General features: G+C 45.0%; 1 protein-coding gene across 2 annotated transcripts in view; it reads right to left on the bottom strand.

Moving 5' to 3' along the window:
• The window catches only part of LOC146868829 (uncharacterized), a 216,798-nt gene extending 197,062 nt beyond the window's left edge, over positions 1-19,736 (bottom strand). The window contains exon 1 of one of the 2 annotated variants that reach the window (XM_085613857.1): positions 19,616-19,736. The gene's annotated coding sequence lies outside the window, so the exon portion shown is untranslated. The remainder of the gene's footprint in view (positions 1-19,615) is intronic. The other variant, XM_085613858.1, reaches the window with a different exon arrangement.
• Between the last annotated feature and the right edge of the window lie 8,031 nt (positions 19,737-27,767).

Genomic DNA, 27,767 nt, shown 5'->3' with positions numbered 1-27,767 from the left:
AACTGCGAGCCAGACAAGCCATCCAGGTTCGTCCCGCTGAAAGCTCCGTAGGTCCGACTTCCAGAGTTTGATCAGGAGTCGAAGAAATCCGAGGCTGGTGAACCCTCACCGAATCCGGCTTGGTGAAGTGCATCGAGGGACCCCGCGAGAAAAAGCTCCAGAAAAGTTTCTAAGTCCGAAGGTATAAACTGTGACCGTGACCTACAGCGAGGGGTTGCCGCTCAGGGCACCATTGCGGTCAGCCTGAAACTGACTTTGAGCCGGTCTATTGCGACCAGATGTCACAATATGGTGCTATATGTTTCTAAGTGATATATAATGCTAAATATTTGAAAATGTATTATTCCTGTTCCCTACATTGGATTTTTGTTGTTTTGGTGTCATTTTAAAGATACAAATATTTGCTATTTTTATAAATTGGTGTTGTATTTTTATTATGTGTTGTGTCTTAATTATTTACTGAATATTTGTTTTAAATGATTTCCACACCGGTCTTTGAAGTTAAGCCTGCCTGCTCACAGCCATGTTACCAAGGGTTGAGCATAGGAATAATTTTCAAAGACTTATTCAGAGCCCTATACTGTGTTAGTGGCCTTATTGCCAGTGGCAGACCTACCTTTGCCCGTACCAATAATCCACTTTCCAACAGTAACCAAATGTTATATTTCTTTTTATAGACGTAATTACTTGTTAATTCAAACATCTTCCTGTGTTTCGCACTCTGGCAGCTAATTATGACAGTTTTAAAGGTGCTGATGTCACAACGATGTTGATACATAAGGTGATCGCCTCCCTCCAGGTCCTTACTGACACAGATTCCAGTCCTGGACTTCCGTGAGATAGGCCAATGCAATCTGGGTATTGTAGTCTTTCTGTGCTTTTCCTGAAGGAGTTAGACTAACACAGCTGGAATCAGTGATTGTAGGTGGAAGTTTCGGACGGGAGAGTGTCTGTAATGACCTGGAGTGAGGTGATCGCCCTATCGGTGCATTTCTGCAGCAAAGCGCCGAAGCTAGAAGATTCAGACGCCTTTTAAATAGGGTGACCAGCTAGAATGAGTGCAAATTCAGGACGGTGAGTGTAAAAATTCCGGACAAAGGGTCTAAATTCAAGACAAAAATTCAGGACAGGAGGTCAAAATTCAGGACAAAACTTTGGGACAAAAGGTAAGTTTTACAGACACATCAGAGGAGGTCACGCAATAGTATATAATTTAGCCCATCCATATCCAAACATATTCAACCATTTGCAATACAATCAATCATGTAGTCATCCATCCATCATTTCGCTCATCCATCCATATCCATCCATCCACTCTTTCACCCTATCCATTGGTACACTCATCCATCCACTCTTCCACCTATCCATCCATTCACTCATCCATCCATCCAGCCTTTTAGCCTTTCACCCATCCAGCCATCCTTTTACTTATCATCCATCCACCCAGTCACTCATCCTTCCACCCATTCACCCTTTCAGTCATCCATCCATCCTCCCTTTCTCTCTTGATCGACCCTTTTACTTAGCGATCCTTCCTTCCACCCATCCATCTACTCATCCACTCATGAACCCATCCATTGACCCTATCACTCATCCATCCTTTCTCTCATCCATCCACCCTTTCACTCCTTCACTCATCTATCCATCCTTTTTTCCATATACCCTCCTTTTCACTCACTCATCCATCCTTACATCCATCATTTCACTCATCCATCCACCCATTCACTCACCCATCATCTACCCTTTCATGCATCCATCCATCCTTTCACTCATCCATCCACTCTTTTACCCATCTATCTACCCTTCCACCCATACATCCATCTATTTACCTTTTCTCTCATCCATCCATCCTTCCACTCACTCATCCATCCATCCTTTCTCTCATATCCATCCATTCACCCTTTCATTCATCCATTCACCCTTTCACTAATCTATCCAGTCATCCACCCATCCCTTCACTTACTCACTCGCCCACCTTTTCATATTAATTATGAGCTGAACCGTTGTCTGCAGAGTTGCAGACAGAAGATGCCCATCAAGAATTTTACCCTTGCTACACTTCCTAAAGCAAGGGGTGGAGGTAGGGTTCACTATGCCCTTGCACATAGGCAATCTGAAAAAGTGGAAGTCATGAGTCATGCATGATGCACAGTGCCAGGCCATGAGGTGACTGTGACATGGTGTTGTTTCCAGGGCTTTAAGTGGGATGAAAAAACTGGGGAGTCTCTCCAAAGGGGGTGTTTGATGTAATTAAGGGCATAGCTTAAAACACCTAAGCTAAAAATCTGTGCTTAGTATAGTGTGCCGCCCGACTGGTATTTTGCCTCTTCTGTCATTGTATGCAGGTGTATAACACAATAAGTAATGTTGCACCTGCCACAAGCCAGAACTATTGGCTTTGTCAATGGTTGTTAGTTGCATAAAATAAAAATAAAACAGCAATCATGGCTTCCTTGAATATAATATTGAAAATGCATCAGTTCTAAATTGGCGAGACTGTGAAAGAACTCTAGCCACTTATTTGTAACTTCTTTCACCAGCTTCTTTTCTTGAACTGAATTCTCATGTTGCAGCATTGGCGTTTTTGCACATTTCTTCTGCCTGACAAAATGCCCTGCCCAAACAGAGGCTGGGGGAGGCCCCACGTGCTTTGCAGCCCAGACTGGCCCATTGTCATTCTGTATGTGGCAATCAACCGCATAAGTATGCAACAAAGGGGAGGGCGGGGCTGCTCTTGTGCTCCGAGGGGGAGTGCAAGGCGGCCCCATCAGGGAGCTGAGGCTTCATGCAGGGAACAGTGCTGTTCCCTGCAATGCCCAAAATTACGGACAAAGGGCGTCCATAAAAGGGATCCTCACGAGCAACGGACGTGAGGTCCAAATTACGGACGGTCCGTGAAATTTACGGACGGTTGGTCATCCTAGTATTAAACACAAAGAGATTTTGTGACTACAGGGAGTGGGGAGTAAAGATTAAATAAATCAAGAAGTCGAGATTCTAAACAGGGGGGGCAAAAATCGGGAGGGTGTCTGAAAGAAATTGCTGTGTCAGGGCTACAGAACGCAATGGTGGAGTGTAGACGTGCGCTAACCACTAAAAGCTCGAGACAGGCTCGAACCTAAAGCCTGACTCTGGCTCAGCCTGAGATCCTGCTGGAACCCTCTGCCTGACACTGACCCTCTACCCAGGATGCGGCCTCATGGTCACAGCTGCAGACTTTGGAACTGGAAAACTGGTTTTGTCTCTCTGTAATTCTGGGGAAATCACTTACTCTCCACATCCCTATAAAAAAATGATTGTGACCTTGTGTAATGTAACTGATGCTCATCTGAAGCGCCCCAATACCTTGGGTCGTGTTTGCGTTATGTAAAACTACAGAAAAATTCGCAGGTAAAGACTTTGGGGCAGATTTACAAGGAAAATGTGGAAATATGGATTTTTCTGGTCAGTTATGTCCCCTATCTTGGACCCCAACGGTTCTATGTGCATGTTACAAGTACATGTATGTTCCCTCCAGTTCCAGTTATGAAGACGCAAACACATGTGCGTCCACCGTCAACATGTCCTCTGTCAGATCCGCCATGAATAGGCCGGATATTCCATTCCTAAGTACGAAAGGCCACCGGCTTTATATGGTTCACTTATGCCATTTTACAGTCCAGGCAAGTAGGCCCTGATTCTGTCATCGAACTCCTCTTGCCTTCTGCCTCTGAAAGCTCCAGTCTGAGCCTGCATCTGTGACCATGAACTTTGTCTCATTCTCTGCGCGGCTCACGAAGCCTGACATCAGCCTATTCTCTGCCAAGAACTGTATTTCACCTTCGAATTATCTGCTTCCCCCTCAGCCGATGCATTCCTGCCTAGTAGTTTAAGTAAACATTCTTCCAGTTACCAAGCAAAAGGCCCGGCTTCTCTGTCTTTATGCAAGTAATTCATAGTCCTGTTACTATGGAAGATTCCGCCCTCGCATCTAGTGTAGACACTTAGACGCTTGTACACGCACGCACAGTCAGTATAGAATAGATTCTGTCCGAGAGTCCTTCTTTTGTGGATAACATAGTTCTTTAAACATAGGATGTTAGATATGATTTGGGATTAGGTTGACTTGACCCCCCAGACTTTTCGTCTCCACATGTAGAGCTAAATGTCAAGTCCCCTTCACCCCCTAGTTGCACGTCAATCACACGTCATGCTGCTGCGCGCGCATCTATGCCAAGTATTATCTTATAGATCCACCTATATATGATATCATAACCAATTATGTTCCTTTTTACTCCTTATTACACCCATTTTTGGTTACGCAGATAAATCGTCATTTTCCTTATCAATTGTTACGCCTACTGTATTCGCTTCATTGTAATGTATGTACTATAAAAGTCATTTCTTGTCAATAATGTATGTACTTCACTTCCTGAACCTCCGTGGTGATGGAACTTGGAGCAACCGATTATAATCGTTCATTGGAATAAAGCCCATTCCGAACCTCTAATACCACGGATTCTGCCTCTCATTTTACTGAGCTGTTTTATTATGTTTCCGTATCAAATTAAGTCCCGGTAAAGGAAAATTATTTACCACATGAATGGCGCCCGAACAGGGACACTTTCTCATCTCACGCGCCGGCGGTGAGTTGCAGGCCCGGTCTCCTGCCACAGCTGGACGGACAATAACGCGTACCAGCAGGATTTCCTGTATCTCCCTCCGGTCAAGCGGGGGCGACTGAGGCTGCGATCAACACCCAGACGAGGCGGTGAGAAGTGCGAAGTATCCCGACCAGAGCCTAGCTGAGAGAGCAAGATCCGAGGTATACAGAGGCCCACCAGTTCGAAGTCAAGCCCAGTTTCCGACGAGTCGAGTCGAGTCCAGTCCGGTTCAAGTTCAAGTTACCGAGGCCTTCCGTTTCCGAAGCTACCCGGTGAGTACCATTGCTGGGGAGGCATTTCTGACGTGCACATAGGTTGTGCCGGTCAAGACGGGTTTGGGTACACAAATCCGGTCTGCACTGTTTTAGCAGTGTATCTGTACTGTTTAGCAGTATATCAAGTATTCCGAAGTATCTAGTTATTGTCAAGAATTATGCTTGGTGATTAGTTATGCAGACGATCATCATTGTTGTTTCAGTTAAAGGTTTAATGTTAAATGTTAAATGTTTAAGTACGTTCTGTATATTGTGGTATGAATGACTGTTCATTATCGTGTTTATTGTATTAAGTCTGTTCAAAATCAAGTATCAGGTCAGTTGGTCAAAATCAAGTATAAGGTCAGTTCTCAATATGCCGTTCTTTTCGAAACTAAGACAGATCACTACAAGAAAAGGGGTACTCGAAGAAGCCGTTCCCATTCCTCCTAGGGACACTCCAGGGTACTTCATGTATCATAAACATGGCTTAGACGCTATATTATTTCTTGATCTATGGGTAGACTACACCAAGGAATTACCAGAAAGTCAGAGGTGGCCCGCAGCGGGGACCTGGGATGCAGAGTGCATCATGAAAGTAGAAGAAGAGTTATGGAAAAGGAAAGTCAGACAGTCACAGAAAGATGCCATTGAATTATGGCGTAAGGAATCACATAGACGAACAGAAAAAGCACGTAGACAGGAAGAGAAGAGTAAAGAGAATTTCAATAAAGTCCGAGAAAATCTATTAATTGAAGAAGGTGCACGAGTGAAATCAGAACAAGTAGACAGACAAAGAAATGCCCTTATGAATGGTATGTATCCCCTTCTGGCCGAAGGATTACCTAAGGCTACTCCAGAAATACCGAAAGACTTGCCAACCCCATTATTCCCAATAAAGGTACATCCTAAGGGGCATCCTAGAACCGCAGAAGATGTTTTTCTTTCCTCATATTTAGATGACGCAGCTCCCGAGTATGCAAATTCCGCCCCACATAGACCGCCTGTCAGGGAGGTTCAACGCCAAGATCCGGTACCCGTATCTTTACAGCAACAAGTTCCGGCAAGCACATCTGTTTCTACATCTGTTCCTACAGCTACTTCTATAGCTGTGTCCACACCTGTAGTTGCTGTGTCACGTTCGACGAATCCTTTCACACCCGACACCCCAGACGGGGCCACGGGAGGTGCTAGCAACATTTTTTCTACGCCACCCAGAATAAATAAACTTACTTTTCAAGAGTCAGGACATTCACGTACACCCAAACTCATTAATGCCCGTACGCTTAAGGAACTTCTTATAGATTGCAGATATGACCCAGTGCCCGGAAAAGAGGACGAAATGACCCTAGCATCATTGCGTATCAGACGAGCCGCAGTGTATTTAGGGAAATTACCAGGAATGACTGCGCATCTAGATAAAATATACCATTTTGTCCAAACAGGGCGAGATCCAGAATGTATTAACAGAGCTATGGAATACCAGAAAGTGGAGATACAGGGGGAACTGTTACGTTTCCTCATAAATTGTGTGATCAGAAATGAAGACCGACCGGGGGTAGACCCGGAAGCAATGCAAATTCTTACCAGATGGAGCCAGAATATATCAGAAGGTAGACATGATAAGCAAAATTGTATAATAGCCATGTGCCGAAAGATCCGTAAAGAAATAGAACGCCTACACGAGGAAAGATTAGCGGTAGACGAGTTCGAACAAAACGAGGAGGAAGGGTCAGGACTGCCCACAGGACAGTCAGAAACTATAGCCTATGTAGGTAGAAGAAGATCTTGTAATAGTACTAGACGTCCTATTGACCCGATACGTCCGATATGTCCAGATAATAACGGGAATTTCCAAATACCTATAATTAACATCAGGTCTAACGAGCATTCGTTCCAAGCCGCCGACAAACTACTCCGAGAACGAAGGGGTTATCATTTCCTCGATTCTATGGATGAACAAGATTTAGCCAGGGCAGCTGTCCATTGGGTGGACAGTCCCGGAAAATATAGTGATGATACAGTAGTACGCACATTTTTGAATCTCACCCCAGATGAACAGAGGTTAGCTGGGATTTATATGATTCAACAACTCATTATACTATATCGGAGTCAACATTCGGACCCTGGTCCCTTACCTGACATATTGACTGAATTGCTTATGAATAAATGGAGAGGTTCAGGTACTAAATTAATTAAAGAAATTCTAGAATCAAGAAAGCAGTATATTCTTTTTGTATGTTCAGAACATGTTTCATTGCCCGTCAAGGAAAGAACCACGTACTACATGGATAGACAGAATCCCTTACGAGAAGTGCACCCAATAAAGGGCGAGGACAACGAGTTTAAGCGCGTATTTGTATATACGCCCATATCAAAAATAGAATTGTTACAAATGAAGAAAGTGGTACCCAGTCATGACAAAGACCCAGCGGGTTTTCACCGAGAAATTAAAGACATGTTACTCATGGGAGAGTATACCTATCCCGACATTATGACAATATTAAAGGTATTGATGCCGGCTGGTATTTATGAGAAACTCAAGGAAAAAGAGTGGGAGGTAGGAGACCAAAAGATAGAATGGTCAGCATTGGAAGCAGAAGAAAAGGCCCGAACTGCAGGAGCAGGGCTTGGGGACAAAACTAAGGCATTACCAGGTTTATTAGTACAGGTACTGCCACGTTTATTAACTACGAAAAAGGAAGATTGGGGTACAATTTCAGCCTGTAAACAGAAGCAAGATGAAGACACTAGTGATTACTATGCCCGATTTGAAAAATGTTTTGGTATAAATAGTGGCATAAAAGCAAGTAGCGAATCATACCCACATCTGTTCGTAACAAAATTAGTAGAAAATGCCCTGCCCCAAGTAAAGAATAGAGTATTAAAATTCGAGAGTACCTGGCAAGGTAACACTCCATCACAAATGTTACAAATGTTACAGTACCATCACAATAGAATTAGAGAGGAACAAGAACATGAACACAGACGCATGAAAGACACGAAAATGAAAATGCTAGTTTCCCAGACAGTTCCAGCTGAAGGACATAAAAAGGGTATGACACATTCCGATTCAGCAGGACCTGTAAAAGGGACATGTAATTATTGTAAAAAGCCAGGTCATTACGTACACGATTGTCCAGTTTTAAAACATAATATTGCCATAGGTAAAACACAAGAAAGACCACGGCCATTTAGACAAGATCAGAATGAACAAGGAGCTCTGCAGCATGCCCAGGCCATGCCAGCCGCACAACAACCAATACAGTTTGTGCCAGCTGCACCACCGTTGCCTGTTGCTGCCACACAGACAACAACACGACAAATGTATCAGACCGCACAGTATGAATATCCTGAGTATCAGCGTTACGCATGAACAAGCCTAGAGAGGGAAGTTGACTTACCCCTTATCGAGATCCCTGTAGATCAAGAAGGACCTTATGTACATAGTGAATTGTTAGGCCAAGACAGAAAATTTTTACTCGATACAGGGGCAAGTCGAACAACCATAAAACGTAGTGAAGTTCCAGGGGCACCCCTCTCAGGCTCACAGAATATTTCCCTTGGTTTTTCAGGAAAACCTATTGTGAATGAAGTATCACAGCCTCTCCCACTTACGATAGGACCTTTGACCCGAACTACAGATTTATTGCTTACTAAATCATGTCCAGAAAACTTGCTAGGAATAAAAACATTGAAAGCTCTAGGAGCTATAATATGTTGTTCTCCGGAAGGAGTAAGGTTGTTTTTACGTGATTTTAAAGGTCATTATGTGTCTAGAGACATGGATCCCCGATTGCAGATTTTACCTACACATCTATGGGCACAAGGCCCTACTGATGTTGGTTGCATGAATATTACACCATATCGAGTCACATTAAAGGCAGGAGTGGTGCTACCACGAATACGACAATACAAGTTACCACCAGATGCTGTAGTGGCTTTACTACAAATCATTGACGAGCTCATTGCCCAAGGAGTGGTTGTAGAAACCGACTCAAATATATGTAATTCACCAATAATTCCGATTCTTAAACGAACAGATCCAAAGGCCCCGCCAGTATATCGATTGGTTATTGATCTGCGCGAATTAAACAAATGCATTGTGCCACAATTTCCTGTGGTCCCAGATATCTCGTCATTACTGACAGCTATTGATTCCGAAGCGACATTCTTTACTGTAATCGATCTCAAGAATGCCTTTTTCAGCGTCCCAATAGATCCGGAAAGTCAATATTTATTCGGATTTAGTTTAAATGGACGTAGCTTTAAATTCTCACGCGCACCTCAAGGATTTACAGAAAGCCCCAGCATCTATAGCCAAGCACTGAAACGAGAACTTGACAGTATCCACATGCCAGTTAACACTGCCTTGCTTCAATACGTCGATGATCTGCTGATCACCGCAAGAAGCGAACCGGAATGTGAAAAAGCATCACTGACAGTTTTAAAATTTCTAGCCGAAAAGGGGCACAAGGTGTCCCCTTCTAAGCTGCAATTCTGTGTCCAGCGAGTTGTTTATCTTGGACACTCGCTGTCCAAGGAGGGAAGGCAGCTTACACCCGACCGCATTCAGTTAATAGCTAACATGCAAATACCCAAGACACAAAAGGAGGTGCGGGCTTTCATAGGCCTCACTTCATACTGTAGACAGTGGATCCCGCAATATGCATTTCTAGCAAAATCACTCATTCAGTTGACAACCCAGGAGGCAGCCACATCGACTGTTCTCCCTTGGACTCAGGAACATACACAAGCTTTTGAAAGCCTAAAGAAAGCTTTATGTCAAGCACCTGTTTTAGCAACACCATGTTACAGAAAACATTTTACACTCTTTGTTACAGAACGCGAAGGTACTGCCTTGTCAGTACTCACACAGGAACAAGCAGGAGCACACAAACCATGTGCTTATTTTTCTAGTACATTAGATCCCGTAGCTCAGGCTTTGCCTGCGTGCCTGAAATCAGTGGCAGCGACAGCTTTAGCAATCAGACAAAGCGATGCCATAGTGTTAGGACATCCATTGACAGTTCAAGTACCACATGCAGTAGAGGTTCTTGTAAATAGAACGCAAACACAACACTTGACTATAGCACGACTTACAGGGTACGAGCTTACATTGTTTCAGCCACACATAGAAATCAGACGCTGTAACACATTGAATCCTGCCACACTTTTGCCAGTAATCGGAACAGACCCACTAGCCCATGACTGTATTGAAGTTATTACTATAACGACGAAACCCAGACAAGACTTAACCGATGTCCCATTGTCAGATCCAGACCTGACATTATATGTAGATGGTTCATGTATGAGAACAAGTACAGGAGAGTTAGTGGCCGCTTACGCAGTCACAACAGATACTGAAGTCATTGAAACTAATCGTATAAATACTTTGTCAGCTCAAGCCGCAGAACTCATCGCTCTGACACAAGCCTGTATTCAAGCCACAAATAAAAAAGTCAACATATACACTGATTCACGTTATGCATTCGGAGTTGTACATGACTTCGGCGTGCTGTGGCGAGAGAGAGGTTATTTAACTTCCCACGGTGCCCACATTCAGCACGGACCCCTCATTCATGCCTTATTAGATGCAATACATCTACCGACTGCAATATCAATTATGAAATGTAAAGCTCATACGAAAGTTACTGATATCATTTCCCAAGGCAATGATCTAGCCGACAGAACAGCTAAACAGACTGCTCAAACCCAAACATCCGACATGACAAAGACAATAGTCCCGATGCCGACACATTGTATGACAGTTAAAGATCCTACCCTTGACGTAATTGACATACAGACACATGCTACACCAGACGAAATAAAGAAATGGACTGAATCAGGAGGGATCCAAACGGACCAAGGATGGATGACGAAGGAAAAATCTGTATGGTTCCTCCCTGATTCAATGGTCCAAGTTATTATTAACACTATCCATAGTCCAGCACATCTAGGAGAAAAAGCTATGCTAGATAGCATTCAACACATTTGGTTCAATAAACATTTACGAGCAGCAGCCAAACAAAAGGTCCGTACCTGTATGATCTGTTGCCAGTTCAACCCAGGAAAAAGTGTTCCCGTAGAACAAGGTGGATTTCATCCTCCTAATCACCCTTTTGAAGTCCTCCAGATGGATTATATCCAGATGGAACGATGTCGAGGATTCAAATATGTTCTCGTAGTTGTCTGCGCTCTGTCCCGTTGGACGGAGGCATACCCGGTTTCAGATTACACTGCCCCGACTACTGCCAAACAGTTGGTTCGAGAATTCTTCCCACGATACGGTTTACCACGTGTTGTCTACTCAGATAACGGCCAGCCGTTCTCATCCGAATTAATGAAACATGTTTCACTTCTGTTAGGTTATCAGTGGAAATTCCACTGTGTCCGACACCCCGAGGCAGCAGGTCTCGTAGAAAGACATAATCAGACCCTGAAAATTAGATTGTCCAAAATATGCAGGGAGAAAGGTGTCGACTGGGTAGTAACACTACCAGTTGCACTCTTTTTCACAAGAATGGTAGCACACTCTCGAACAGGGCTATCCCCGTATGAGGTGATCTTTGGCAGACCACCAAATATGTGGGGGACGCCTATACCACGCAAAATAACTGATGTTGACTGTAATATGCTGACAGATTACTTGGCTTCCTTGATGTCTGCACTACAATCTTGTCGTTCACAGGTAGCTGCAGCCTTTCCTGACAACACTGAGGTGAAACCCCATGACGTAGTTCCGGGTGATCTCGTATTTGTGAGAAATTTCGACCGAAAGACTCAGCTGGAGCCCAGGTGGAAGACACCCAAGTTGGTTCTGCTCACTACAAGGACAGCCGTGAAGATCGAGGGCCGCAAGGGCTGGATTCATTCAAGTCATATCAAGAAATTTCATGGACTATCCTCGGATATAGACATTGTGCCCTGCACTCCCTCACAGACTGATTCAAAACTCCCTTTGGTTGAAAAAACTAAAACTGAACTCTATAAAGTAAAATTGAGGCCTAGAACGTCAGACAATTTGATTGTTTAAGTCCTCTCCAAGGTGAAGCGGTTGAATTTGTCTCTGACATGTATCCTCTAGACCTGAATCATGGACAGTCGCGAAAAATAATGAAACGACAGGCGTATTGTAAATCACTGCGTAGCCATTGCATAGTGACATTATTAATTTTGTTTTCCTTAAGTCTTTTAATAATTACTGCAAGTATATTGTTACACATATATTACCCTATTGCCAGAAATGTTTACAATGTTACCGCAGAACATTCTTTTAGTGACCTACCGCCGCATGAATTGTCTTATAGACTTGCGCTGCGCAATAACACTTTCATTAGTATGTTACATCATTCCCATCAGACTAGTAATGCCACTAATTGTTGGGTGTGTGGCCGACTCCCTCCCTATCAGAATGATGAAGGAGTCCTGCCTTTCTTTCCACATCCATTTACACATAATGGCTCCTGTGGAGCATGGTTCAGCTTAATCAATTCCATAGACTCAGACACAGCAGTTTACCAAGATCAGTGGGTATGGGGAAATCTGAACCTAGTTTTATTCAAAGTCTGTTACCCTGATAAGGAGGGTCGCCCCAAAAGAACAGGAACTGATCTAGAAAATGAAGTATATGGATTAGGTAATTTTACACCTAATCTCATGATTCTAAATGTCGTATCCGAAGTTGAACTAGTTTTACCCACCATGTCAGTATTCCCAGCGAAAGGTGAATTGTGTGTAAGAAAAGTTGGTTCCATACATATGGGCCATAGTAAATGCACTACTACAGTAGAATTCAGTGATCAAGGCAAATCTTCATTTAGAGCTTATCGCCACTCCTACTTTATATGTGGTCAGACTGCATATATGCGTCTACCTCTAGATTGGGATGGTACCTGCTACATTGCATTTCTTTTGCCACCTGTTTTCCTAGCTCCTCCTGATTATTATAGAAATATTCATTTAGTACACAACAGAGAGAGGAGAGATCTCCCAATTGTCGATTACACTGAAACAGCATGGGAAAAATACACAGATTTCAATAAAGGCATCTTTCCCTATATAGGTACCGTTACTAATAGTAAGCTGATACGTAGATTAACTAGAACCCTTGAAGCAGTAGTAAATGAAACTATTTCCGCCTTAGGCAATTTAACAGAAGAGCAGTCTGCTATGCGGATTGTTGTGCTTCAAAATCGTCTTGTCCTTGACGTCATCCTGGCTGATAGGGGCGGAGCTTGTAGGGTCATCGGATCAAGCTGCTGCGTATTCATACCAGAAAATTCGCCATCTGTATATAAAGCTATAACTCGCCTTCATAAGATTGTAAGCCAGATACACCAGAACCCAGGCACTTGGACTTGGTCCGGTTGGTTTTGGAGTATAATATCTACCTTTGGATGGAAGGTCCTATCTTTCCTAGGTATTGGCCTTCTCATACTATTCAGTTGCTGTCTATGTCTACAATGTGGACCAGCGATCTGTGGTCTGTGTGCCACATCGTGTATTCCACCACCAAGATTTCATTCATCACGGAAGAAGAAAGAAGAACAAATGATGCTATATGAACAGATCAATGGATTAATGAAGATTGATATCTCTTGACGGGCAAGTAGGGGACAAGGAGGGAATGTGGAAATATGGATTTTTCTGGTCAGTTATGTCCCCTATCTTGGACCCCAACGGTTCTATGTGCATGTTACAAGTACATGTATGTTCCCTCCAGTTCCAGTTATGAAGACGCAAACACATGTGCGTCCACCGTCAACATGTCCTCTGTCAGATCCGCCATGAATAGGCCGGATATTCCATTCCTAAGTACGAAAGGCCACCGGCTTTATATGGTTCACTTATGCCATTTTACAGTCCAGGCAAGTAGGCCCTGATTCTGTCATCGAACTCCTCTTGCCTTCTGCCTCTGAAAGCTCCAGTCTGAGCCTGCATCTGTGACCATGAACTTTGTCTCATTCTCTGCGCGGCTCACGAAGCCTGACATCAGCCTATTCTCTGCCAAGAACTGTATTTCACCTTCGAATTATCTGCTTCCCCCTCAGCCGATGCATTCCTGCCTAGTAGTTTAAGTAAACATTCTTCCAGTTACCAAGCAAAAGGCCCGGCTTCTCTGTCTTTATGCAAGTAATTCATAGTCCTGTTACTATGGAAGATTCCGCCCTCGCATCTAGTGTAGACACTTAGACGCTTGTACACGCACGCACAGTCAGTATAGAATAGATTCTGTCCGAGAGTCCTTCTTTTGTGGATAACATAGTTCTTTAAACATAGGATGTTAGATATGATTTGGGATTAGGTTGACTTGACCCCCCAGACTTTTCGTCTCCACATGTAGAGCTAAATGTCAAGTCCCCTTCACCCCCTAGTTGCACGTCAATCACACGTCATGCTGCTGCGCGCGCATCTATGCCAAGTATTATCTTATAGATCCACCTATATATGATATCATAACCAATTATGTTCCTTTTTACTCCTTATTACACCCATTTTTGGTTACGCAGATAAATCGTCATTTTCCTTATCAATTGTTACGCCTACTGTATTCGCTTCATTGTAATGTAATTACTATAAAAGTCATTTCTTGTCAATAATGTATGTACTTCACTTCCTGAACCTCCGTGGTGATGGAACTTGGAGCAACCGATTATAATCGTTCATTGGAATAAAGCCCATTCCGAACCTCTAATACCACGGATTCTGCCTCTCATTTTACTGAGCTGTTTTATTATGTTTCCGTATCAAATTAAGTCCCGGTAAAGGAAAATTATTTACCACAAACTGACGCATCTACATAGATGCGTCAGTTTCCTTGCGCCAGTGCCAAATGTCCTTGCGCCACCATGGATGCGCGGTGTTTATAATACAGTTCTCCATGGCGCAAGGATTAGCAGATGCTTCAGAAATACTGATGCATCTGTTGGCACAAAAGTGACCCATTGCTGGAGTTGCTCATGAAAGTGCCGCAACGCCAGCAATGTGCCACAACAGATAGGTGAGTCTCATACAAACAGCCGTTTCATTCCTTACGCCTGGTCTGAGCAGGGGAAGGGATTTTGATGCAGTGAAGGAGTAGAGTGACGCAGTGAAATATTGTAAATTTTACTGCATCAGTTCTACATGACATTTTGCATAGGAATGCCTAGCCGGCATACATTATACCTGGCGCAGGTATAATGTGATGCAGGGCTTTACAACGTGACGCATCTCCCTAGATGTCACGTTGTAAATTGGTTGCATTGTTTGTGTGGCAGTTGGGTCGAAAAAAGTGACGCAATGGCAGTGCAAGGAGGCACAAGGGGCTTGTAAATCTGCCCCAAAGTGTTAACATAGAAAATGGAAGATAAGTAGATACCTACTTCTTAGTGATTTGTACAAAGTAAAACCAGAAAATCTGGATAATCGTGGCGTTCCTGATGAAATGGTGTGATCTTAGGCAAATAATGTATTTCACCAAAACTCCTTTTTCTTCATTATCACGTATGAAAGCACTTTCAAATATGTGAGTTCAAAATACCAGTTGTACAAAACACAGTTGTGTTTGATGTAAAAGACTATATAGTTGCTCTATAATAATCTGGGCCAGGTACAGCGTTTACAGAACTGTCTTGCCACTTAGTTCACTAATGTATCATGATTAAAAACTATGGGGCAGATTTACGAACCCCCTGCGCCACCAGAACGTCACTTTTGGTGACGTACTGGAGGCGCATTTCACTTCTACATATTTGCAAGGAGAGGAAAAGCCACTCTGCGAGACTTTTCCTCTCTTTGTAAATATGGCCCCTTCAAACGCAGCATTCCCCCACAACACCCATGGAAGGAGATACATTTCCAGATTTACGAGGATTCGTAAATCTGGAAATGCTTGACAATGCTACGCCTCCCCAAGGGAGACGTAGCCAGGAGAAAAGTTTTCATTTCTCCTTGTTTTTTCCGCCTTCAATGCGTGCTACATTGTACAGCACGCATTGTAAGAAGAAAATGTCTGTAGTGATTGTTTTTGTGCAGGAAGGGGCACCTTCCTGCACAAAAACAATCTCCCCATGGCGTAGGCACTCTTGCACCATGGTGCAAGGGTGCCTGCGCCGGCGCATGGCTGCAGTTTATGTGCCAGCGCAGGAGAGAGCACAGGAATTCAACATATTATTGTAAATATTTTGCATTCCTGTGCTCTGAAAGTGCCGCTGAGTTGCGAAGAGTGCATCCCCCTTGGAAAGTTAAATGGAATGCTTTTAACCCATGCTGCTGGTTCACCTGAAAGAAGTCGGAAAGATGCAATCTAAAATAAGGCATTACGGCACTTTACTAAATAAATAAATTAAAAAGCCACTGGCGCGATTGCTGCTTGATGCTGTTTGGGACATGGGAGGGTAGCCACGGTGTTGCAGAGGGCTGGAAATCTTTGCAGGCACTGCAACAACATTTTAAACATTTTAGCAGACGCACTGGATATTTTAGGAGAAATGCTATTGCTGCACGCATCGGAAAACGTCAGCACTTACAGCGAAGCAGGCAGCAGGAGTCTAGGAATGCGAGCATGCACCACTTAACAACATGCACTGGAAAAACAAAGTGCCTAGACGGAGTATTGAAAGACAGAGTGTCCCGCCGCAAGAAAAAGATCCAATCCCGGTGGGCGTGGCCTAAAGCGGACAGGGTGGTATCCAGGAGGGACTAACAACCCTCCAGTGCAATCAACGAAGTATGTTTAGCATAATTAATGACGAGAAACGACGCACACCAATGAAACTTGCAGGCGGAGTGGACACACGACTTCTGGAACCGTATTGATTCCAAGAAGCCCTCGCATGGCGAGACAGTGCATGCACGCTGCTAACGCCAGGCGAGACCTAAAAAGCAGGAAAGCAGCTGCTGAGATGGGTCCCTATCGGGCTCTCTATTTTTACCCTCAACATTAGGACGGAAAAAAAAATCTAAACTCTGCAACAGTACCAGCCTTCCCTACCTGTGATGCAACTTCAAAGAGACTCGCTATAGTTCTTTCACAACCTCATCATTTCAGAACAGAAGCATTTTCAATGTTTTATACAACAAAGCCATAGTTGTTGTTTATTTATCTTATGCAACTAACAACCATTGACAAAGCCACTAGTCCTGGCTTGTTGTCAGAAGCAGCAAAATACCAGTCGGGCGGCACACACTATCCTAAGCACAGAATATTATTTTACGTGTTTTTAAGCCACGCCATTAATTTCATCGGGCATGCCCCTTTAAGAGACCCCTCAGTTTTTTCATTACACTTAAAACCCTGGTTACACCACTGATTCCGCCTTATCCTGGCATGATCTTTTATAGAGGGTAACTGGTGTTGGTCATGTGCTTCTCTGAGAAGGACGGTGTGGGAAGCGTTAGCCTGGATGCTACTGGTTTAGTAAATATACGACTCTACATTCAGCTCGGGATCCCGTGCTTGCTTGAGTATCATGTATGCAAATGTTTCCTAGTGGTGGAGGCACTGCTTGGCCAACCAGTGAGCAGTGAGTTAGGACTAGCATGGTTAGGGGGCACATTAAGGCTCTTTGCCTGTTCAAGTCATAGGACAGTGGAGTCCAACAGTGGTTTTTAGTCTTTACTGCATGGAAACCAGGAGCTGGGCCTGGTACTGGGGATCCTCAAGAGAGAGCCCCAGGTTTTCAGCCATTAAGGCTGATGATTGTCTTATGAATGGTATGGTACAGGTCAGAGATGCTGTCTGGCCAGCCTGTACAGCCAGGTATCAGGAGTGCGGAATAGACACGCGGTGCCCACGCATGAGGCTACTTGATGTTATCAAGTGGCAGATAAAGATGTTTTCCTTCAATCTTAAGGCAGGACTCTTTCTTTTATTATCTGATGTTGGCTGATGTTGATGTAGGACGAAGTAGTGTTCTTCTGAGTTGAGCTACACTTCCCCGAAGGGTTAGATCAACTATTGGTTCTTTTGGTGGGGAGAGGACATGTTCTCAAGTAACCTCTTTGCCTTAACACAAAAATAAATCAATTGTATAGCCTAGAAGTGGTGGTTGACTGGAAGAAGGACCTAGACTGGTGCCAGAGGGCGGAAGAGATAATATATCGCAGTAGGGGGTGTATTGAAAAATGGGGAAAAATATGGAGCCCATGGCAAGCATACCAAGCATTAGACCTGTGGTGAGGACAATTATACGGTGGAGCGGGGCCCTTCAATGATCTATTGTAACAGAAATTGTGACTACTATGACCATCGACTAGTGAAAGAGATAACTGTAAATGAACCACCCAACTGTGTTGCAACACTGCAAATTGGTCGACAATACAATGTAAATGTCTCTGTAACCACTATAATGTGTTTAATTTATTGATGTACGAAGAGCTAGTTTAATAAAAAGAGTTTAAAAATAAATTGTATAACCTAGAATACCTTGTTTGGATGTTTCTGAACCCTATTCATGAGGGTCGGGCCAGCCACGGAGGCTGGTAGGAGGTAGGCTGGTCTGTCGGTGCTACAGACCCACTAGCTGTACCTTGGGGTGTCCCACGGTGTGATCTTTCATGGGGGATGACCACTGTTGGTCATGAGGATCAGGGATGGTGTGATAAGCAGCTCCCTGGTTATTCAGTATCTGCATATCCAAACAATCTGTACTGCTTGTAATGCAATTTAATAATATATGTACAACCACATGGCACACGCAATGATATAAACGACAATTTTATTACAAATTCAGCCTTCAAATGATGTTTTCAGTCTTGCTCTTTATGAGTGCTTTGTTCAATTTCACGTGTTTTGTCCTACTCACACCTTCCTCAGGGATCTTTATCAATACATTCTGCCCAGATCAATGGCACTCCAGAGTTTCTCATAGTACAAATTTCACCCGGTCGTTGTTTGCAGTATCACAGTGAGGTATATATATATAATGTCCCGATTACGGATTCAAAGTTTTCCCAAAATGAAAAGTAGTCTCCTGTGGCGTGCACTTGGCGGGTTCTCAGCGTTCTGGGAAATATACTGAAGCAGTGTTTTGCAAAAAGGCGCAATCCATAAATGAGGGCCACTTTTTTTGATGGTGTCCGGGCCATTTTTAATCTTAATCCAACCCTATTCGGGAAGCGTGGGAGCCACTCATGACACAAGCACGCTTCCCACCAGACCGCCCAACAGCTCAGCCCTCTTCCAACCAAGCATTCCCTCAAGATCAACCGAGCTACCTGTTCACTAGAGCGCCGCGGCACCTCCTTAGAGCTATGAAGCACTATATAAATCTAAACAATTCCATTTAATGCAACAATAAAAAAAATGCTTTCCTCCGCAACTCTGAAAAGACATTAATGAAGAGCCGACAACAATATAGTGCAGGGGGAAATAATGCATTTAAAAGGGATTGTACTTTGGCAGAATAATCGGCTGGTGGCCTGCACGTAGGAGGAACACTGTGAGTCGCGCGCCTCATCCTGCAGTATTAATGAGAATGGGTTTTGCTTTGCAGAAACCACCACCAGGACCTCACTTGACCCAGCTCATCTGACATGAATGCACCAAAGTGCCTTCCTCATCCAGGAACCGCACGGGCTTAATTTGTCACAACCGCTTTACAACAGAAAATGTGGAGATGGCTCAAGAGTGAAGGGTAGCAAGGCCCTGTGAGTGCGTACCAATGCTGACTGCCTTTCTACAGCCCCAGTGCACCCCCGTCTCACAGTTGATGACGTCCATAAGAGACTTACCTTACTCGTCTGTCAGATGTTGGAAACTTTGTACTTCAGAATTCATTCCCAGCTCCTGAATGTTTTGAAACGTGCCCTTCCCCTGATACTCCGTCTCAGTCTGACTGGTGTCGGCTGTGCAGAACCCTGCGCCACTCCCATGGCTGGCTGGCTGGCTGCCTCCCAGCCACCAGGCTCTCAGCGGAGGTGAGAGGGTGCCAAGAACCTACCCATTAAGGAGGATGAGGTTTCAGGGACGGTTGCGCTGGGGAGTGGAGCGCGCTGTCCCGGGCCTCGATCACAAACCATGTCCATCGTCACGGATCGATGCCCAGACGCACTCACTCATGCAGTGGGGATGGGGTCTACCCCGACAGACTGCTGGGTCTTCGCTCCCCCATCAAAGGCACCAGCCTCGGGGGAAAAAATTCAGCCAAATGGCAATCGGTGGAGTTTTGCCAGAACTCCGCTTTACAAGAGTAACGCGAAGTCGCCAAATCCCACCAATTCCACAGGTAGAATGAAACATGACGCCCACCCCTAGTTAGGAAGTAGTACATTTACTTCACCTCGAACAGGGTGGCATTAAAAGCATTGCTGAACATGAACATTGCACTGCGCACAATATAGCAAAATACACAGAAAACCCGAACACGAGAATTAAAAGCTGAACACATTTTGTTTCCATCGCTCTCTGGGGGCCGCATAGTGCAGAAAGAGTAGATGACATAAAGTTACGCATCAGACGTCATTGACACCTCCAGTCAGCAGGGGCTCCTGCAAACAGGTACCCCGCTTTCCTCGCACACCTTTATAGCATAAAAGCTTAAGTAAATTAACAACATTAAAATGTAGGGCAACGAACTCGGTATGTTTACGAGGCCGCGCCTGACAGGACGCGACGGATTCAGCAGGGGGCGGGCCCACTCACGCACAGCCCTGTCTTTCCTCACAGCACCCGGACGTTGCTATGATGTCTCCACCTTCTTCAGGTGCGCGATTAAAAACAGCCTCAGGTGTTTTGCTTCCACGCCCGGGTTGCACAAGTTTGCACAGCTCATCCCACTCTGTAACATCTCACCACAAGGGGAAGTGGGGCCAGCAAGCTCCACTGATCGCATCCCTGTCTGTGACAAGGTGGGAAAGGGTTAAGGAAGCAAGAGAAAGATGGCACAGAAAAACCTATCCCGTCACTCTGCGGCGTCGGGTCCCGTTGTGTTTAGGGCATTCATGGCCAGGAAAAGCCCCTTCACGCTGAGCGCCGCAGGTATTTGAAGCCTCGATTCCATCCTGATGAGGGGGACATTTGCAAGCAAGATGACCAGGTCAGTGACTGCCTCAACAAGCATTTACAATGCAATGGTCTCGGCCTTGTTAAAGTTAGAGCTATTGGCATTGCTCATGATAATGCCGTTTCTTTAAATGTTTTAAAAACATAAACAAAAATAATGTCATGAGCAATGCCAATAGCTCTAACTTTACCAAAGCCGAGACCATTGCATTGTAAATGCTTGTTACCGGTTTCCTCGGCTGGGTTAGGAAGAAATCCATCGTTAAAACTGTGTAATAAGGAATCAATGGTCCTTGACTCCTGAAAACAATTGTATATTTGAGTTTCCGTTGTAAATACATTGGTTTCCGATTTTTTTTTTTTTGGGGGGGGGGAGGGGGGATGTCGGTGGAGAAGTTTTGTTTCCTTGGAAAGATTAAAGAAAAAACATGAAATCGATTGCTTTAAAGTGTTTCTAGCTCTCTGGCTGTTGCTGGAACACATGCCTCCTTCCTGATGGGGGGCAGGGGGGCAGTCAACCACTGCATCTGGCAAATGTGTTAAAAAAACACCAGTGACTTAAAGGAGACAAAACGTATGTTTCCTACTATGCATCGCAGATGCGTTACTAACAGTGTGCATTATTTATTTTTATACACAGGATTTCTTTTTTCATTTGTTTTGTCCGTCTTCTTCTTTGAGATGCGGTGATATTCTTGCAGAGGGGGAGGGAGGCGCAAACAAGCCTTGTGCTACGCCACATTTCCCAACCCCAGAAGCATTTAAGAAGAGTGTGACTGTTTATTTACACTGTTTCTCCTCCCCCGCCCCATACACAGTTGCCTTGATAACTTTTCACTTCGTACCAGCTTGTTTGCTCCATTAATCTCTCCGAGTGGGGGTGGTGGCGAGGCCGGCCAAATTAACCAGGGCAAAGAAACTTTAAGCCTACCCCCTCCCAACTGTATGGCGAAATCGTGTTTTTAACCTCAATGTAGGTTTTTAGGTCTCGTCTGAGACAGCGCTTTCGCGCTGCTCTGGCGAGACTTATAGTAAGCGAGTTTTGGAAGTGCAAACAGTGCTTTTCAGGCCTCCAAATACAGTGCATGTGCGCCGGGCGCGCGCACCATTTGGCAGCCTGAAAAGCACTGCCTGATCACTTGCTTTGATGTCCTCAGTGAGCCGCGCGGCCACTGAGGACATCAAAGTGCACACCATTTGCCACCCCCCTTCTTGCTTGTTTACTTTGTCTCTGGTTCCCCTCAGGCATCCAGACTCTGCCTCTCTGCGGACTTCTCTGGGTGACCCCTGGTGACCCCTGCTTGTGGACACCGCCTCCTCTGGGCACGGACCGCTCTGCTAATGTCGTTTGCCTTGTTTTCTCTTTTCTTTCAGACTGGCAAACAATTTATTGCTTTTCCGAACGCGCTCAGCAGCTGGTTTCTCCCCCGTCCCCCAATCACCCCCCTCCCGCTGTTAAATACTTACGGTCCTGTCCGAGTCTCTCATCGCCCCACCCCATCTCCATCCTCAACCATTTCCCTTGCCGCTTGCTCCTGAGTGCCGCTCGTTTTAGGACTTGTGTCCTGGCAATAAGTGCTTGTGTTCAATGAGCATGATTGTGTACTCGGCTCTTTGTATGTGTGTGTATGCGCCTGGATGCACTTTGTCTGCGTGCCTCTCAAGTGTATTCAGGCAGTGTTTTCGTGTATTGTGTATGTCTGTACTGTGCACAGTAATTTCACATTATGCGCCTCACGCAAAGAGTTACTCCTGTTGGCGCTTTATAAAGTATCTCTCCCTCAAAGATACAAACTAGTCAACAAGCATTTGCAATGCATTAGGTCTCGCATTTACGCGAGTTTGAGCTATTGGCATTGTAAATGACAATGCCAATAGGCATTGTTATTTGCACTGTCAATAGCTCAAACTCGCGTAAATGCGAGACCTAATGCATTGCAAATGCTTGTTCTCTTTAATTGTAACGTTGACTTCTTTTGTTGAAGTTCGTTCTGTAACAAGCATCTATTGCAGGCTTATAACGATATTAAAACTACACTTAATTTGTCACAAGAAAAACGCATACCTTTTATTTCAACATACGAAACGTGGTTGCATGATTTTGCGTGAAGTCATTCAATGAATGGTGGAAAAAGTGTCTACGTTAAGGAAAAAAAGATTAATAAATCAAAAATTTATTTACCGTTTCGGTTGCATCTGAGTAACTACTGAGGGTTTCTCGTTTACATGCAACTCAAATTTGGGGGAACTGGGACTGTAACCTCGGTGGGATAAAGAGCCAAATCGGCCCTGCCAGATTAGAGCAAACATGCATCCCTAAAAATAAAACTAATCTGCGTTGAGCCACTAAAGTAAACAAACCTACCATACAAGCTAGGGCAGAGTTAGTAAGTACCCAAGCTCAAATATGCAATGCAAGCAGCTACCGTAGAGAGATAAACATGGCTTGCTGCATCTCGGGGATACTTAAGAACAATCTTCACATTGAGAAATCCCCATATACCTCCGCGCGACTCAGGCTGCCTGCACGCCACTAAAATGAAAGTCTGAGAACGGCAGATGAAACAACGTAAGCATAGAGAAATACTGCTTTATCTGAAAACGAAGTGGGGGAAAAACCGGTAATATTTTGGAAACTTGCCAAACAGGTCGGCGTTCCTTCGCATCTCCGAGTCTAACTGCGCGACGCCCAAACAAGGCAGAGCAAAAGTCACACCACCGCCTTTCTCCGAGGCAGAGCAGAAATGCCTCGGAGAAACGCAGCGTCCTTTTCGGATTCGGGGGCGTGTTTTGCTGTTATCTCCTCCAGCCATTGGCTGGAGGAGATATTGAGACTTTCTGCAAAAAACACGCCCCCCGATCCGAAAAGGACGGGGCCTGATCGGAGTGACGGGACCTCTTCTCCAATGGCTGGCCAGCATTGAAGAGGCCAGCCAATGGAGAACAGGGGAGAAGAGGGGCGGGTTCAAGCCCCTCTTCTCCAAGTCATTAAATCTGCCGACTTCCGGTTCTGCCTTCGGCAGACCGGTAGTCCTCGACCTAAAAAGCGGCAGAAGTTGGGAGAAAAAAGTAAAAATCTGCTCACTCTCCTCTCTTTTTCTTTCCCTTCCTAAATGCTGCACTGTCTCCTCTGCAGCACCAACAATTTATGGCTGTTGTATCTCCCTTGCAGATTGTATGTGCTTATTGTTGCGACAGTGGGCATCTACAGGGAGACTAACAAAGTGCTGGGCGGTGGTTTATTTGCAGGTACAGATAGGTACCTACAGCTGATAATACCACCTCAATCACAAGTACGGTCCTGTCAAGACTCAATAAATTAAGCCTTGCTCAACCCTTGGTAGCTTGGCCAATGAGCAGGCACGGTTCACTTAGAAGACAGATGTGTAAGGCGTTTAACATCACCAAAACAGTAATTTAAGTAAAAGACACAACACAATAAAAATCCAACATCAATTCATAACATTTGAGAATATTTGTGTCTTTAAAATGACACCAAAACGACAAAAATCCACAGTAGGGAACCGAATATAAGCATTTGGAAGGTTTAAATATGAAAATGTGCTTTCTAGCCCCTAAAAGTGTAAAGAGGCAACCACTGCTATCTGATCCTGCTGGGCCGGGATAAAGTCAAAGTTTCAGGCTGACCACAAGGGAGTACGGGTGGGATACTTTGGGTGGTTGGGCCCCGTCATGCTTTTACCCTTGCACGTAATCACTTTTATGGAGCTTTTCTCTTATCGTTGAGCGATCGGGTCCTCTTATCCAGATTTCAATTCGACGATGCCTGCCTGCTGCAGCGCGATGACTCGGTGAGCCCTGGAGGTCTTTGCCATTAATGGTGATGTGCCCCAGAGCTTTCAACGGGACAAACGCGCGCAGTGAGGCCGAGTCACGGTTAGACTTCGCCGGCTTGACTCTCGTCGTTAATGCTGTCTTCTTTTGGAGCATTTTCATAAAACCTGGCAAAAGGTTCCCAAACGTACAGACAGTAGCGGTGCGTCCATTAGGGCATTGGGGCATAGCCCCCTCAGCCCGCACCGTTGCCCGCAGCATCGGCGTCTTTGAACTTAAGTAAACTGAATCTGTTTACTTAAGTTCATAGAAGCAGAGGGAGAACTGACAATCATGTCAGTCAGCATGACGTCGGACCGCCCACCCCCTTCAGAGTCTGAAGGGGGTGGGCGGTCCGGCATTATGTTGACTGACATGATTGTCAGACGGACCAGGCAGGGGCAACAGGCAGCAGCACAAGTGCGCATGATTGGGGAAGGTGAGCGAATTTTCGCTCCGTGCCCAGTCATGCGCACTACTGTCTGCTCTGGCTGGAACATGCCCATTAGGAGACCGAGGGTTGAGCAAAGGCTCAAACCTCGGTCTCCTAATGGGCAGGCGGGCGAGCAGTAACCGTGACCTAAGCCAATCCTGGCGCTGCTGGCAGCGTCAGGATTGGCTGAGAGCCTGAGAGGGGCTGTAGGCGCCAACGTACGGACCCGAGGCGGCGCGGACGTGCTCAGGACCGCAGGTAGGATAAGGATTTTTTTAAATTTATCTTAACACTTCCCCCCCCCCCGGCCCCAATCCCCGCACAACATCTCCCCCCCGCGAGCCACGACTGCTCACAGCCTGGCATGAACCTTTATGAGTCCTAAAAGTTTCATTTTTACCTTCTTTGCTCTTTTAAAATTATCCACAAAACGATGCAGCAGGTCAAAAGCATTTCCTTCTCGGAACGTCATTGGCGCAAGACAAGAAGGCTTATGTGTAAACAGTAGTCCATGTTTACACACAGCTCACCTAGCGCTGCATTAAAGCAACAGTAGGCATCTGCCTGATGACACCACAGTTTGTAAAACAGGTGCGTCACCCGGGATGCGTCAGACACTGCTTGGGTTCAGTGGGACAGTGAGACTGGCATGAAATGCACAGGTGGTGCCGTTTTCCAACCATGTGGGCACCGGCCATAGATACCTGAGGCCCAGCACTGTATTCTATCATGTGATCTTGTGCACATGGCTTTAGATTCATGCTTTCGTTAATTTGGAGACAATGGTCTCTGGCGGCGTGGAAGGTGTGAGAGCGGGCGGGTCTGTGGGGCACTGACGGAATCTTCTGTCGAGGTTTCATCAGCGTCAGTTCAGTCTGAAGAGCTGAATTAGCAAAGCCACGCTACTGTTTAGAGACGCTTCTTGATCTGTGACCAGGGCTTAAACTGGGCCGGGTCCCTCAGGGTCTTAGACCAGGTACATGGAAACGGATCGCTAGTGTGCATTATATTCATGTCCTTACCTTTACTGTCAAAAACACTTATGCACTTTTCTGAACAGCAAGTGCAAAACATGTTAACGTAATCCATTCCAGAGATTTAGTTTTTGTTTATATTACACGTGGTTTATTTTATCCTGCATTACCCAAAAGTGTTAACTATTTTGTGTAGTGCTAACTCTTGTATAGCGCATAGTTTGAAGTCTGTCTCCTCCAGGACCACGACTGAGAGCTCTGGAGGCGAGGCTGAAGGCAGCGCCAGTTTCTCACAGTGGCTGTCAACGTGTCAGTAAGGTGTTCAGAATACATGGTCTTTCATTTCATGGCCTCTCTGCTGAGCGCACAGACCAATGGTCACATATTTAATTTCCATATGTGACAATACCCGTCCATTAATAACTGTAGAATTTATATTTTACGCATGTAGGCGAATAAGGTTGAAAACGCAGAGCACAACCCGTTGTTCTACCCTTGCCCAGCTTGCTTTCCCTGGTGACTCCTGCCGGCTTGGTGGGGATGCTTGTTAAAAACCGGGGGTTGCATTACGCAAACTAGATTTTTTGGAGATTGGAGGTTAGTGGGTTTTTGGTGCCTTCCATGGAACAACACGAGATTTATTTAAAGCCCTGTCACAGTTGTGCAGAGCACAGATTTCTGATGATTAGAAACGTAGCTTCTCTCTGCAAAGACCCACATATGATTTATGATATTGGATTAAATGACGTGCTATTTACACATTTGGAAAAAAACCCTCATTTCCAGCTGCCACTGCAACAATAAGTGACCTGCTCCCACCCGCTGTTGCATACTGATTTGCAGCTGGCCGTGCTGTGTTTCTCAACACCAGAGCAGTTTAGCGGCAAAGCAGTTCCTGCAGTGTTCGTGTATTGTTTTTTCTGTCTCTCTTCCCCCTCTAGGCCCATTTTATGTTCTGGAATGTCCTCTGCATGTAGTGACCTCTGATCTCAGTCGGTGTTGAGTCCAACATCATTCTTGTCTAGGGGGGCCTTCAATCTGAGGTTTACAATTGATGTCTCTCCCCTTTAAGCAGCCTCCATTAAAGCTGTAATTTGTTTGCCTGTTTGACCAGGAGAGTTGCCCCCCCCCCCCCCAAGGTGTGTCTACAGTGTTCCATGAATTACCCAGCGTGCACCTTTGTACTTGTGGGCTGGACATACTGTGCTTTTGTATGTATCAGTGCTCATATTAGTCTTAACTCGTTGCTATAGTTGGGTCTCCATTACCAGCGCTCAGATCAGAGGCGCCATAGTTCAAGCTAAAATGGATGGGTTGGCCGCCTGGACGATAAACATGCATGTTGTCAGCTAGTCCTTTAGGTGAAAACACTATTGCTAACTTTCCAAATTGATAACTATTACAGAAAAGAATTGTATGTCTTTTCATTCTACGCATCCTTCCGCGCTCTCGACTTGAATTGCATGTCTCAGGTGCTATTTTGTCATCGCGCTCGCTCGCCGCTGTGCAGCATGCCATTAATTTTACGCCTCACCACTTTCAAATGTCACCAGCCACCACTGTGTACAGATCCTCTTCTGAAGGTTCCTTGAGGGTCAGAAAGGGTACACAACACCAGCCAAAGGCTCAAAAGATTAGCAT

This window comes from Triturus cristatus, chromosome 1_2 (assembly GCF_964204655.1).
Source record: "Triturus cristatus chromosome 1_2, aTriCri1.1, whole genome shotgun sequence".
Taxonomy (NCBI): domain Eukaryota; kingdom Metazoa; phylum Chordata; class Amphibia; order Caudata; family Salamandridae; genus Triturus; species Triturus cristatus.
Note: the sequence above shows the minus strand (reverse complement) of the source record. Positions and strands in the feature narration are given on the sequence as shown.